This window comes from Sarcophilus harrisii, chromosome 4 (genome assembly GCF_902635505.1).
Source record: "Sarcophilus harrisii chromosome 4, mSarHar1.11, whole genome shotgun sequence".
Taxonomy (NCBI): Eukaryota; Metazoa; Chordata; class Mammalia; order Dasyuromorphia; family Dasyuridae; genus Sarcophilus; species Sarcophilus harrisii.
Window position 1 is genome coordinate 393,513,262 of NC_045429.1, and position 13,935 is coordinate 393,527,196.

At 40.4% G+C, this 13,935-nt stretch overlaps 1 long non-coding RNA gene and 1 other non-coding gene across 2 annotated transcripts; both read left to right on the top strand.

Moving 5' to 3' along the window:
- The first annotated feature begins 1,381 nt into the window (after positions 1 to 1,381).
- Positions 1,382 to 12,052, top strand: LOC116423384. The gene is made up of 3 exons (XR_004233981.1): positions 1,382 to 2,081; positions 10,083 to 10,157; positions 10,377 to 12,052. It is a non-coding gene; the product is annotated as an uncharacterized LOC116423384 (long non-coding RNA).
- TRNAR-UCU lies at positions 10,511 to 10,595 on the top strand. Its single transcript is given in 2 exon segments — positions 10,511 to 10,547; positions 10,560 to 10,595. It is a non-coding gene; the product is annotated as a tRNA-Arg (tRNA).
- Positions 12,053 to 13,935: the final 1,883 nt, after the last annotated feature.

The window sequence follows — 13,935 nt, forward strand, 5'->3', positions numbered from 1 at the left end:
AAAGAAAACTCAATTAGACAGAAAGTCCTTGGAGAACCAAAGAATAGTCCTAGTAGGTATCTGTTTTATATTTTAATTTCTAAATCTATCCTCCTGCCTTCCCTCTCCAAATCACAGAACCATCTGTTCTAACAAAGAAAAAAGAGAAAAATAGAAAAAGCAATTCAGAAAACCTAAGAAACACTCCAGCCTGAGTCTGAAAGCATATGGAATGTGCCATATAGTCATCCCCATCTTTCTGATGAAGCAAGGAAGGTATATTTCTGGGCCACATCTGGTCCTTTTAGTTAGTGTCTTTTTGTTGTTCATCCATTTACATTCTTGGAGCCTGTGTTGTTTTCCTCAGTCTGCTTTTTTTCTCTATCAGTTCACATAAGCTTATATCTAAGTCTTTTCTTAGAGTAAATTATTTTTCATTACATTCCTATATTATAATTTACTTAGATATTCCCTAATTAATGGGCATTTACTTTTGTTTCCAATTCTTTGCTATTTGAGAAAGTGTGGTTATACACATTTGGGACCCTACTATCTGGGCAAAACCATGTTAAGAGTGCCTCAGCCAGACTCAAGATAAAAAGGTGAGGGCCCTTACTGTCCAGGAAACATCTGATGACCCCAAGTCTTTTGGGCCACTATCGACATCCTTGTAGCCAAGATTCCTGTGATTCATCAAATACAAAGAAATAAGCAGAGGACTTTGAGTGTCCGTGTATTGTTTAGAAGAAACCCTTCTTCTTCGGCCTTTGGTCAGGCTCCTTACCAAGTCTTTATTCATTGGTTCATTCCCTCCATCGTGACTCTCCTTCCCTCCTACATCTTTTCTCCTGAACTCACTGCAGCCAGTTTTGCTATCACACAAACTCCTTTGTCTTCTTCACCCACTCTTTATATTATGCTTTCTTTCATACTCTCTCTAGGCAGACCTTAGCAGAAGACCTTTCCTCCTCCTCCTCCTCCTTATTTCTTCTATTCCTCCTCCTTTTTCCTCTATTCCTCTTGTTCTCCTCCATTCCTTTTGTTTTTCCTTTGTCCCTACCTCCTCTTCCCTTTGTATCAAAAGCTCATTTGAGCTGGATTTATCAACAATCCATAAATTCCTTTATGGGTTTCTGATTTTCTATGCTTAGATTTTCAGAGAGATAATCACTTCAGCAGCAAATACAGTCTTTCATCTCAGGCTGGAGCAGGTCTGTCTTCCCATAAATCAGTCAATTAACAAGCATTTGTTGAACACCTACTGTGCTGTGGGAGGCAGAAAAAATTTATGACAGAGGATTATAAGACTAGAATGGACATTTTAGAGGTTAACTAAACCTGCACCCTGCCTTTTTTTTTCTTCAAATGAGGAAACTGAGGCTCACAGATGATTTATCTAAGTGCTCTGCCTCTTGAGATTGGAACATGGTCCCTGACCTTAAGTTCACAATTCCAGAAAGGAGACAATGAGAGAAACACAATGGTGATAAATGTCGTTTCTCCCACCTCAGGAACACAGCCCTTTAGGGAATTTCTGCAGCCTCGTTTCCCGGACTCAGTGACCTCTAAATGCCTTCCAGTTGGCAAGGAAGCTTTCCCCACCGCCCCGGGGGTGCAGCTGGTGCACAGGTTATGTTTGAGTCCCCAGCTCCCGGGAATCTGGCTGGAGTCCCCCCTCCCAACTGGCTCACTTTCTCCCGAGGCAGGTAGCCACACCTCCTCCCCTGCTGTCTACAGGCGGGTTACACTTTGTGCAGGGGAAAACAATTTGCTCAGGAAAGAAAAGCCATGAACACATTTAAAAATGGATTCATTTCTCTGAGACTCCTAAGCTTTCCCTGACAGGCTGATTCCAACACCATCTCCTTTATTAAGAGCAAACATTGCCCTCCCTCCCCATTCTCCCCTTCTCTCGCTGGAAAAGACGTGTGAAAAATATGCCCCCGATTTCCAGCGCGGTTCCCAAGCGCCCCCTTCTTCGCTCCTTTCTTCCCTCTCTTCTCTGCACTGCACCAAGCCAGCCTTTGACGACAACATCACAGAGGCTGCAGGAGAAGCAAGGTGAGGAGGCAAGCCCTGCATTTGCGAAGGCATCCAACAAGGTAAGCTCCTTTCTGCTCTTTCATAACCACCTTTATTTTTCAGGGTTCTGATTGTCCATATGATTTTCCTTAATATCCAAAACCAGAGTTGTTGCGTCCTCCTCACCCCATTCGCTACCTCCTCCCTGTCCCCATTAAAAAGCTAACCTTCACCTACCTTTCCACTGACATTCTCTAAAACTGAGGAATCCTGACAATTTCTTGCTGCTCTGTTTTTTCAAACCTAGAAGCTACAGAGACATTCCCTTGGCTCCTCCTTGTCAGTATTCCTTCATCCTCCCTTGCTGCTACAAGATATCACTGCAGTCATTCTGGGAGCTGTCAGGCATCATTCTTGATAGCGGGAGGAAGGGGCCAGAGCAGGAGAAGGCCCTTGGCCTAGGGCTGGCTCCCTTCCCAGAGGATTGGGCATGGGGGAGAGCTTTCCCTCACCAGTGGTAGATTTCAGATAGGCTTCACCCCAGTGTTAAGAATCCTCAGGAAGAGCCCCTCTACAAGCTGACAAAATGGGAAGCCCATCTCTTCCAGATGCAGGTGAGGCACCACAGCTGCAAGGGGTGCATTCTGTTTTGAGTGATGTGAGAATAACTCCATCTTTTAAGTCATCAGCTTTAGAACTGCATATTTGTTGGGTTGGCATGGTGGGAGACTTCTCAAAAGGCCACAAATGGTCAGATTAGGATTGGCTGGATTTAACGAGGCAAGCGTGTAACTCATCTAAAATAAAACTACCTAGAGGCATTAGGGTGAACCTAAGCTATAACTGCTTAATTTGGGCATGCTGCCTATGGGAGAAACCCAGAGATGTATCCCATAGTTCTAATAATGGCTACTATTTACAGGGTATTTTCCAAAATGTTTCCAAAGTACTGTGCATTTTACTTGATCTTTACAATATCACTAATTCAAAGTATTACTATCCCACTTTTTTGGGACCAGATTGTGATTTCACTAGTACAGGGAATTGTCAATGAGGAAATAACTTCTACCAATACAGTCACCTGCTCTAAAATTTATTGACATAATGAGTTCATTGGGGGTACTGAGAGAGAGATTAAGTGATTTGTTGATAGTCAGCATGTGTCCCTATAAAGATGTGATCTTGTCTCCCTGTTCCCAATGTCAGCTCACTATCCTTTATCCCACTGGATGTTCATCCCTACTTTTCAGATGGGGGGAAGGGGGAAGAAAGCTCAGAGAGATTTAGTGATCTTTTTAGGGTCACAAAACTAGCAAATCTTTGAGGCAGAATTTGAATTCAGATCTCTCGACAAAAAGTCCTCATTTCACACTGATTTTATAAATTACAATGGCTTTCAATTGTACGCTACTAAGATTTATCAAGTATTTTACAGGTATTATTTCACTTGCTCCTTATGATCTCAGACTTTATGGAAATCAGTTCAGCAGCCAAACAGAGGATGGACCTAAGTGGAGAGAGATGAGGCAGGGACTAGGCAAGAAGTGACAAAAGGTCTGAACCTTTGGTGGATGCTGTGTGAGAAGAAAATAGGGGAAATAGAAAAAAAAATGATATTTGACAAGAGATTGGATATGAGTGAGGAGTAAAGGATAACACCTAATTGACTGAGAAAATAATGGTCCTCTCAACAAGAATGGGAAAGTTTAGGAAAAAAGGACAATTTTGGGAGGAAAGATGTTTTAGATATATTGAGTATGAGATGCCTATAACACATCCAACTTGAGATATCTATGAGGCAATTAGTATTGCAGGTCTGGAGTTTGGGGGAAAAATTAGGAAAGACTACATATATTTCAGAATCATCTGCTTAAAGATGATAGCTGAATACACATGAGCTGAATAGATCATCCCTCATTACAGTACAGAGGAAAAAGAGAAGAGGGCCAAGGACAAAGCATAGGGAGAGATTAGCTTCCCACAATTAGCTTCAGGAGGAGTTGACTCTGGAGCTACAGTAAGGTAAACCTTTTGAGAATTTCATGAAAGGAGAAAACTTTCAGTAGTCCAGAATTGTGAGTTTACCCTTTGTCTATAAGTAACTTAAGTTTGAGCCTGCTCTCCCCAGGAACCTTGTGTATTCTTGGGATGAATGTGTCTCTGGTTTGGAGGCAATGTTTCAGTAACAATTATCCCTACTGTTGTTACTTAATAGCTTTTCTAATAGTTAAGTAACTCTTAACTGATAAGCAATGGGAATTACACTGATGGGGGCTCACGAGGAACACTACTAGAGATTCCAGATCCTTAGGGTTATCCCAAGAACGCAGAAAGGAAAACTGGTCACTCTAGACTCACTCTAGGTCCCAAACAGTGAGAGTAAGATTTTGGTAGAGTAAGACTGGAGAGGAAAGACTCTCTTTAATCAGATACAACTATATGGTTTTAATCATCTTCAAACTTCAGTTATGTGTCCTTTTTTTCAGCTTACTTGGATCCAGGTTATATAGAGAAGATAGGCCAAAGAAATGAGTATGTCTAGCATGCCCCTTTTATTCTTGTGCTGGTACTCACTTACCCTCTTACTGTTCACCCTCAACAGAACACATTTTGTTAGTTACTAGTAGAAATTAAAGGGATATGGGTTACACCTGAAATTTTTTTCTGGAACAATAAGTCAGATTATTAGTTCTACCCTTTTAGTGGAGTTGTCCAAACTGCTTAAGAACTTGATTCAATGTTAATAACAATGTCAATCACTCATGGAGCATTTAGCTCCAATGAATACTGGGAGTTTAACTATACTGATTCTGAAAGAAAAAATACCTACACATTCATTGATCCTCTCCTGACATTTCTTAATTCCTAGAGGATTTAGCTACTTAAAACTCAGTGGGTTGTACACCTAAATGTGGTCACAAAAGTAGATCAAAGGAGTCAACTCCTCTTGACATATTAATCAGAATGAGTGCATCATATTAGTTTGGTAGACACACTAGAAAACAGAAGGAAGCTTATAGTTGTAAGGAGATGACTTACAAAACAGGTAAGTTTCAAAGAGAGGAGGGAGGGAGAGCATATTAGTGATAAGACCTAGAAGATAACTGCTGGAGGTTTGATGGGGAGCAAATGGTTCTGAGTTACCCACTAAATTAAATAGTAAAGGGAACTGAACCCTGAAGATAAATCAATGAATCAAAAAGTACTTATTGTCTACTAGGTGCTAGACAGTGGAGACACAATGATGAAAATGAAACATTACTAGTCCCAAGGAGTTTGTAGTATTTTTAGAATACAGCATGTACAAATGGATAAAAATAGAGTGAAGATGATTTGGGAAGGGGGGATAGTAGCCATAATGGATATCAGGAAGGGCCTTATACAGAAAGTGGTACTTCAACTGAGCCTCAAGGAAATGAGGGATTCTAATAGGTTATAATAAACTAAGTTTATTATAAAACAAATTATATTTACATCATAGTTTTCCCTATCTAGCTTAAATTAAGAAAATCAGACACTGAGTATTCATTATGTGCAGAGCAATACTAAACACAATGGGAAATTACAAAAGAAAAAAACAAGTGGTTTCTTTACAGGGCAAAGAAATCATGCATATGAAAAATAAAGACACTATGTATACATATATTGGGTTTAACATATATTTCAACATATTTAACATGTACTGGACTACCTACCATCTAGAGGAGGGGGTGGGGAGAAGGAGGAGAAAATTTAGAATAGAAAGTTTTGCAAGGGTCAATGTTGAAAAATTACCCATGCATATGTTTTGTACATAAAAAGCTTTAATAAAATTTTTAAAATAAAGAAAAATAAAGACACAAGAACAAATCAAAAAGTTTTCTCTCCACCTCTAGTAACCTTAATCCAGTCTAGTCTAAATACCTGTCATATTACTATTTCTAAAACACTTCTTTTATAATGTCACTATTCTGAATAAATTAAAAAAGCACTTATTAACTTTTTTGTGTCAAGCAATGTGCTAAACATCAGAAATTCAAATACAAAAATGAAAGTCCCTGTCTTCCAGGAGTTTATACTAAAATAAAGAGAAAAAGCAGACATAGGGAAATACTAACAGGGAAGGATACTTTATTTTGGAAACTTTAGGAAGAGTGAATCCCTGGGGAACAGGGAGGGGAGAGGGAGGGGAAACTTGTTTTCTAGGCCAGGCAGCATAGAAAGGGTTAGAAAATCTCCAGGGAGTAAAGTTTTGAATAAAAGTCTACAACCTAAATGGATCTACATTGCTAATTGGACCAATTCCAAACTCCTGACAAAATTCAAGAATGCCTAAATTGATGAGTATTTAGAAAGGGAAATGGTAATCACTTAGTACCAGCATAGTTTCATCAAGAATAAGACTTGCCAAACTGATTTAATTTCATTTTTCTGACAGGAATGGTAGGTTCTGACTGGTAGGTCAGGAAAATCCTTTAGACATTTCAGCTAAACATCTGACAAAGTCTCATAATATTCCTGTGGATAAGATGTAGAGATGTGGGTTGGATAAAAGTAAAAATTAAATGGATTTGGAAAGGAGTGAACCATTGAATTTAACAGTGGTGATTAACCTCAGCCTAGAGTGAGGTCTTTAATGGAATGTTAAAGGGTTCTGTTCTTGGCCAATTTCTGTTGAATATTTTTATTAATGACCTGGAGAGAGACATGGAGGGCATATTTGCCAAATTGGTGGATGACACAAATCTTTTAAGGGATAAACACTGTGTTGGATAACTGAATCAAGATTCAAACCACCTTATAGCCAGAAATCAGCTCCCTAATGTTTCTAAATGGTTGAATTGGAAGCAGGCAGAGAATATCCACATATGCTTCAAATCTAGTCCTCTCATGTTATTTTTCTTTTTGCAATTCTTCCATTTTCATTCTTGAATGACCCTAGTATAATTTACCTTACTTAGATGTTTCCAAACTTTCTTAAACTGACATCATCCTTCATTGCTTCTTTCTGCTTTAGGAGATACTGCTCATGACTATACCTCATCTTTTTACATGATTTTTATAATCCACTGTTGTCTTAATCAACTGTCTTTATCCATTTGAAAGCAAGTTAGATGTTTGCTAAGGCTCTTTCTAACCTATTTTGATATTATTGCAGCAACTAATATGCATTGGTTAAATTTCTGAAGTTTTTAGTCAATGTCTTTTATCCATTTAACATTTTTATGTTCAAATAGTTATATAACCAAGAGCTAAGTCATTTAAGTTGTATCCCATAACCTTTTTTTCATTGCTTTTCTTTAATATTTTTAAAGCAACTGATTATTGTCCTGATGAGTCAATAATCTGACTGTACAGGTAGTTGACTCAATGATGACACATCTTCTCCTGTCTATTAAAACATGTTTCATTTTTTATGGTGTTTTTTGGTGCTCCATATTCATTGTCTCCTTTTTTTTTTTTCTTCAAATAAAATGTTCATGATATAGATGTAAGACTTCTGTGAATTCTACAAATTCTCTGGCCTAAAAATCTCAAGGCATAAGTCATGCTTTCTCATATATTTATCACCTGCCTCAGAATCCAAGGTCACCTCCATTTAATGATGAACAATAGGAGCTGGATCTTGGGAAGAAACCAGGATTTCTTTAAAAATCCCTTTTGCACAAATTTTATGATGTAGTACTACTTAATGTAGTATGAGATCTCCAAAGGTATATAGTCTATTTTTACTTGAAAGTAGCAAAATAAAATAATGTTCAATTTAAGGTTTGTCTACTTAAGTAAACTGATATTGCAGAAAACAAAGATGCTGCTTTGGAATAAATGAATATCCAATGTATTGCTACCATCTTCTGGTCAATAAAAGAAATGTCATTTTATTGGGAAAACACTGATAGAAGGAGTTGTAAGTAAAAAATGTTATTTGGGGCTATAAAAATATATTTATTAAAAGCCAGAATGCTTAACCTCCAATAAGTCACTCTCTGCCAAATACTAAATAATATTTCCATGTCCACACCTAACAGTACTACTAACAAAAGCAGTTCCATTACAAATTTAAAAAGAAAATTGTCTGAGCAGAATAATGGTGTTCTGTAGAACTGTTCTGATGGATGTCCAGCAGTGGTAGGTAGCAAACCCATTCAGAAACAAAGTGTATGTAATAGGGTTGGCATATAAGGATCCATTTTGACTTAATTTTAAAATAGAAGGTTATGTTCTATTGTAGTTTTGTTCAATATTTCCCAATTAATTTTTAACCTAGTTGGGAAATGGGTGAGGGAGTGCTGTGAGTTGCATGCAGCCCTAGGACTGTACCACTGACATTTCTCGATTTCAGTAATGCTTAATAATGACTATCCTGCAAAAACTTTATCAAGGCAGCAAGTAAACTCTCCAACACACTGCTAACTGGCATCTTGGTAATGTTTTACATGCATATACAAACACCTTTGGTTTGGACTTGTGGAGGGGAAAAAATGTCTTAAAAAATTATTTTTTTGGCTCAGCGGAATATATAGCACACACAAAAATAACCTTTCCCAAACAAGTGATTTTTAAAAACTTTTTTTTGTCCCTGAAAGTTAGCCTTAGAGTTAAAATTAGTTTAAGTATTGTCTTAACTACATACTAGCTGTTGGAGTAAGCCATTCAGCCATGACAATAAGTTACATAGAAAATGCCATTTATCTGGGGAAATTCCAATGCTAGGGAATTTTCCATTTTGATAAAAATCACAAATCCTGACCAAGAAAAAAACCTCACCCTTACATAACTTTTATATGAAAATCCCTGTTGCTACAAAGGGAAAATATTATTCCCAGAGTCATTATAAGTCATGTTAAATATTTGCTATGGCAATGTGTTTAAGTACAGCTACATAAATACATCTGCACAGTTACATGTTATATATATGTACATTGTACATGTGCACATTTACACATTGCCTACATCTGCCACATATATACATATGTGCTCATTTCTCTACAAATCCGTAGTCTTTGGTTATTTATAACATATGCCTTGTGCATACATGTACATCTCCATAATTATACAAACTGAACAGGCTAGTCATGATATATACAAGTGTACACCTGTGCTACAAACACCAATGGTTATATAACATATCCATTGTGCATTGTAATCTACATCACACTAGTCATGTTATGGGTGATATATACATATGTACCCAAACACATGCATGTAAATTACACATGCATACATAATTTAATTAATCAATGGTGCAAAATATGTGCACAACTACACAATCATAATTTTAACTATGATATATACAAATGTGTAATTAACAGATGCACGGCATATCCATGAGTCATGTGCCACATATAATACGTGTGTGCCTGTGTACATCTATAATTATGACCCCCCACCTGGGTGGTAAACTGTCATACAGGATATATGTGCATCTCTGCACACACCTCAGCAGTCAAGTTACATAAAATATGGGCATCTAAAATTCATCTGTTAGCACCAGTCATGTCTGTTACGGATACATACACAGGTGCATCTATACACCGCTAGACACACATCTAGCTACAAAACTTATGCTATTATGTATCTATACTAATGTAACATCGGTCACATTATAGTAATATCTGCACTTGTGCACTCCACACACACCTGAATCTATCGCTCATCCATATCACAGTATGTGTGTTTACATAAATAAGGAACATCTGGGTACACATCTGTAGCACCAGCCGTGCATCTCACACATTTTCATCACTTCTGTACGCGTGCTCACGCCATTTCTCACGCACACGCAGCTCACATTCATATACCACGCCCCACCCCCACCGGCAGCTCCCCGCCCCTCCCCCAACTTCCATCAGCCGACTCCGTTACACTCAGTCTCCACCCCCACCCCCTATCTTTGTCGCACACTCGTGGGTGGCACGCCATGAACACACATACACTAGAGCTACTGGAGGGGGGAGGGGGAAACGCGACGGGACTCAGAAATCCCAAGGGCTCGGGGAAAAGGCCGGGCCGCGAGCAGGCCGGGCGGGACCGGGGTACCCCACGCACCTCCCCCACCCTGGGCCACCGTGACTAACGAGCGCCTGTGTTTCTCGTTCTAGAACCGGCGGAGGGCGGCGCGCGTGTCCGCGGGAAGCAGGAGGAGTTGGTAGAGGAGGCCTAGGGAGCGCGGTAACGTAAGAGAGCCGGCTCCTGTAGGCGCCCCACACTGACGGGCGGGGCGGGGGCGGGGCGGGTGATCAAGGGGGTTCGAAGGACGGGAGCCGGGAGGGGCCAGGCGGAGGAGGGGGGCGGGGCGCGGGAGCTGTCGCGGGCTCGGGGTTCGCGGGGATTCCAGGGGGCTCCCCGGATGATGAAGCTCCGAGCGAGGCTGGCCAAAGACTATCTGCTCGCAGGTCCGCCAGGCAGCCGGGGGCTAGTGTTGGGCCGAGACGGCAGGCGGCGGCGGCAGCAGCAGGGGCGGCAGCGGGCGGGCGCGGGGCCCTTGCCTCTGGCTTTATGTGTCAGCTGCGCAGCGAGTCCAACAGGTGGCTCCGTGGCGCAATGGATAGCGCATTGGACTTCTAGAGGATGAAGGGATTCAAAGGTTCCGGGTTCGAGTCCCGGCGGAGTCGCAAGTCCCTTTTTTTTTTTTTTTTTTCCTCACTTGGATTATTTCCTCCCCGCTCCCAGCACCTCGCAGCCCTCTGGCAGGTCCACGCTCGCTGCCCACGCCGCGCTCGGCCTTCGTGGCTCTGGCTTGCGCGCAATCCGCCTGGCCCAGAGGCGGAGCGAGGAAGGAGGAGCCTCCGTCTGGACGTTACTTCTTCCCCCTTCTTCCCTCCCCCATGTAGCCCAAATCCGGACCGACCCCGCAGTCCCCTGTTCCACAGTGGAACCAACCAAAATCTAGCGAGATCACACCCCGAGACCAGTCTACATCCCCCTTCCTGCACTTTACACATGAGCAGACTGAGACCTAAAGAGGCCACGTCCAATCCATGACCCCCTTTTTTACGGATTAGCAAACTGATGCCTAGAGAGAACAATCATAAATTCAATCTGCACCCCACCGCGTTTTACGGGGCAGCCTTGTCTACTGGCAAACGGAGGCGCAGAAATTGCAAACAGAACCAACCTACACTTCCTTCCCTCCCTCTTCTCATTTTACAGATGAGCAAACTGAGTCCCAGAGAGATGTGACTCCTCAGGTCAACAAGTAGTAAATAGGGAAGCTTTCAATCTAATTCTGTTCTTGTGACAACAAAACCCTTGGTGTCGGCTGCCAAAGGTTTGCTCGGGTGCTTCTAGCCTCCCCTTTTCTTAGACCCTGGGGAATTGCCTTTCTGAGAAGGAAGAGAAATCCAGGGTTGCTGAAGGAGACAGGGGGATGTCCGTGCTGGTGCCCAGGATTAGCAAGCAGGCCAGGAAGAGAATGGTGGGCAAGCTGGACTCAGCTGTGTGACTTACTGCCCTGTCCCCCGTCCTCGCTTCAACAGGGGATAAGGTGCTTCTGCCCTCTCCCAAGTATGTGTTAGTCAACCTTTAAAAAAAATGGCAGGGGATTCAGATGCCCAGGATTATATGAATTACATCTGGAAGAATTTTAGAAATGATCACTGACGTCATCCACAGAGCCCTGCAACCTTGGCAGTCCGGTGAAGCCCAAGAATCTCATCTCAGAATCATGTTTTTTAAAGGCATAAAATAAAAGTAATGAATGACAAAGAAGGCAAGTTATATTGAAATAAGATTATCAAAATAGAGATTTTTAAAAACAAGTTTACCACCACCAGGTTAAGAAGCCATGATTTTGTTCAATCTCTTAGATTTTCAGATAAGGAAACTGAAGACCTTGAGAAAGCACTTTCCCAGTACCCTATACTAGTGGCTGACATCACTGATAAGGGACAGGGAAGAAGAGCTGGGTTCTCAGAATGACCCCATTCCCATCTAGCTTTAGGATACCTTTTCCTAAATGAATAATATTTATTGAGGGCTTATCTTCCCCGACAAACCTCCTGCCCCCCAAAGTTTACTTACTAATAATGTAACAGAACAACAAAAAAAAAAAAAAAAAAAATACCCCATAGTGACAGTAAGAAGGTCAATTGAATGGGGAAATATGAATTAAGTTAATTTCAACTACATTAGGTAAGTATAAACCTTTGGGAAATGACAGGGAATCCAACTTTACCATACTGGGTTGTTTTTTGGGGGAAATTGCTTTTTTTTTTTTTTTTTGAGAACAGGTCTTAGTTTCAGATAAATGATTGACTGACAAAAGTGAAATTTTGGAGCTCCACAGGCTTCTATATTCAGACTTATTATATATGGTCAGAAAAATAAGAGCAAGAATTTGAATCAAAGTGACTTGAATGTATTTAAGAAAATATGGCCCTCTGACTCCAGCCTCTCTATCTAGATAGTGCCCTTCAAGCACCCTGTGATACAGCCAGGATAACTTTTTTGTTGTTGTTGGAAGAATCTTTTCAGACCTTCCCATCCATACCTGGGGTACACTACCTCTGAGGCTTTCCTTGATTGCCTACCACCCTTGTTATCCTGCTTAGCTTCTTCCTTTTATGGGAAATCTCAGTATCTAGTGATCTTGTCATTCCTCAAGATATCTTGTAGTTCCCAATCTGTCTAAATATCTTTTTTTCTCAGTAGAATGTAAGCTCTCTGAGAGCAGAGACTTCAACTTTTGTCTTTCTCCAGGATGAAGAAAGTGTCTGCATCTCCAGGCTCAATAGTGCTCAAGGAGCCATTATAGGGGTCATGGATCTAGAAATGCAAGGAACTTACATGAAATATGTGTCCGATAAATGGTTTCTGAGTGAATGAATAAATAAATATTTAAACAAAAAAGTGGGACTATTTTAGCATTCTATTAAGGCATTAAAGCATCTCCAATTTTACATTTTAAACATCTCTTTAAATTAGGTTCAGTGGTTGCTTGTATACAAACAGGTCTGTGTCTGTTGATATATAGCAAGCTGATTTAGAAAACGACAGCAAAATTCTAATTTGGCCACTCAAGCAAACAGCATCAAATAAGTTTACTAATGAAATCTCTTGTCTTTTAACAAGTTTAAAAGTATATATTCCACCTTGAGAACAATGACTGCTCCAAACAATAAGCTCCTTATGGATCCTGATGATGTAAGCTAATGGGATGTTAAACTGTCAACTTTCCCTCAAATATTAAATCCAATCATCCAAACTTTTCCCAAGAAGTTGAAAAAACTGGGGTAAAAACACATTAAAAGTAAAAACTTTTTCAATGAGCTCAGTACTGAAAAGGGGAAAAGATGAGATGCTAGCTCTATGGGCTAAAAAGGACAAGAGGTTTTTGGTTTTGCTTTTTTTAAAGACTGGGTACATCTGAATGTGTTCATAGCTAGAGGAAAAGGCACCAAGAGTGAGGGAGAAAGTCAGCTCAAGAGAGAAGAGACTTTGAAGGAGGCGAGATGGAATGGGATCAAGAGTGAAGGTTGGGGGATTAGCTTCAATGAAAGAAGGGATAACCCTTCTATGAGCAAATGGAAGGAAAGATGATGATAATCCTCAAGTCTGGGAAACAGGAATTAAGATTTCCTGTGTCCACCGGAAGAAACACATATTCTAACAGATCAAGAAATAAATTAGATGTTCTTTTTTTAAGATAAGAGGAGCCAGGGAGGCATTCCATGATTATCAGCAGGATTTAAATTTCAAAACCTTACATACCTTGACTGGAATGCCCAACCCAACTCTGATTATTGAACTCTGACAGTCTTGATTTCAGATGACTTTTCCAGACTCATTTCATGTCATTACCCTTCTCACATTCTATATTCCAGCCAAACCAGGTCAGTATCTCATCTCCTACCTCTAGACCTTTGTTCTAGAATCTAAAGCCATTTCATCTTTATCTCAGAATTATTAGCTTCAGCATTGACTGAAGCAAACCTCCTTCATGAAACTTTTTTT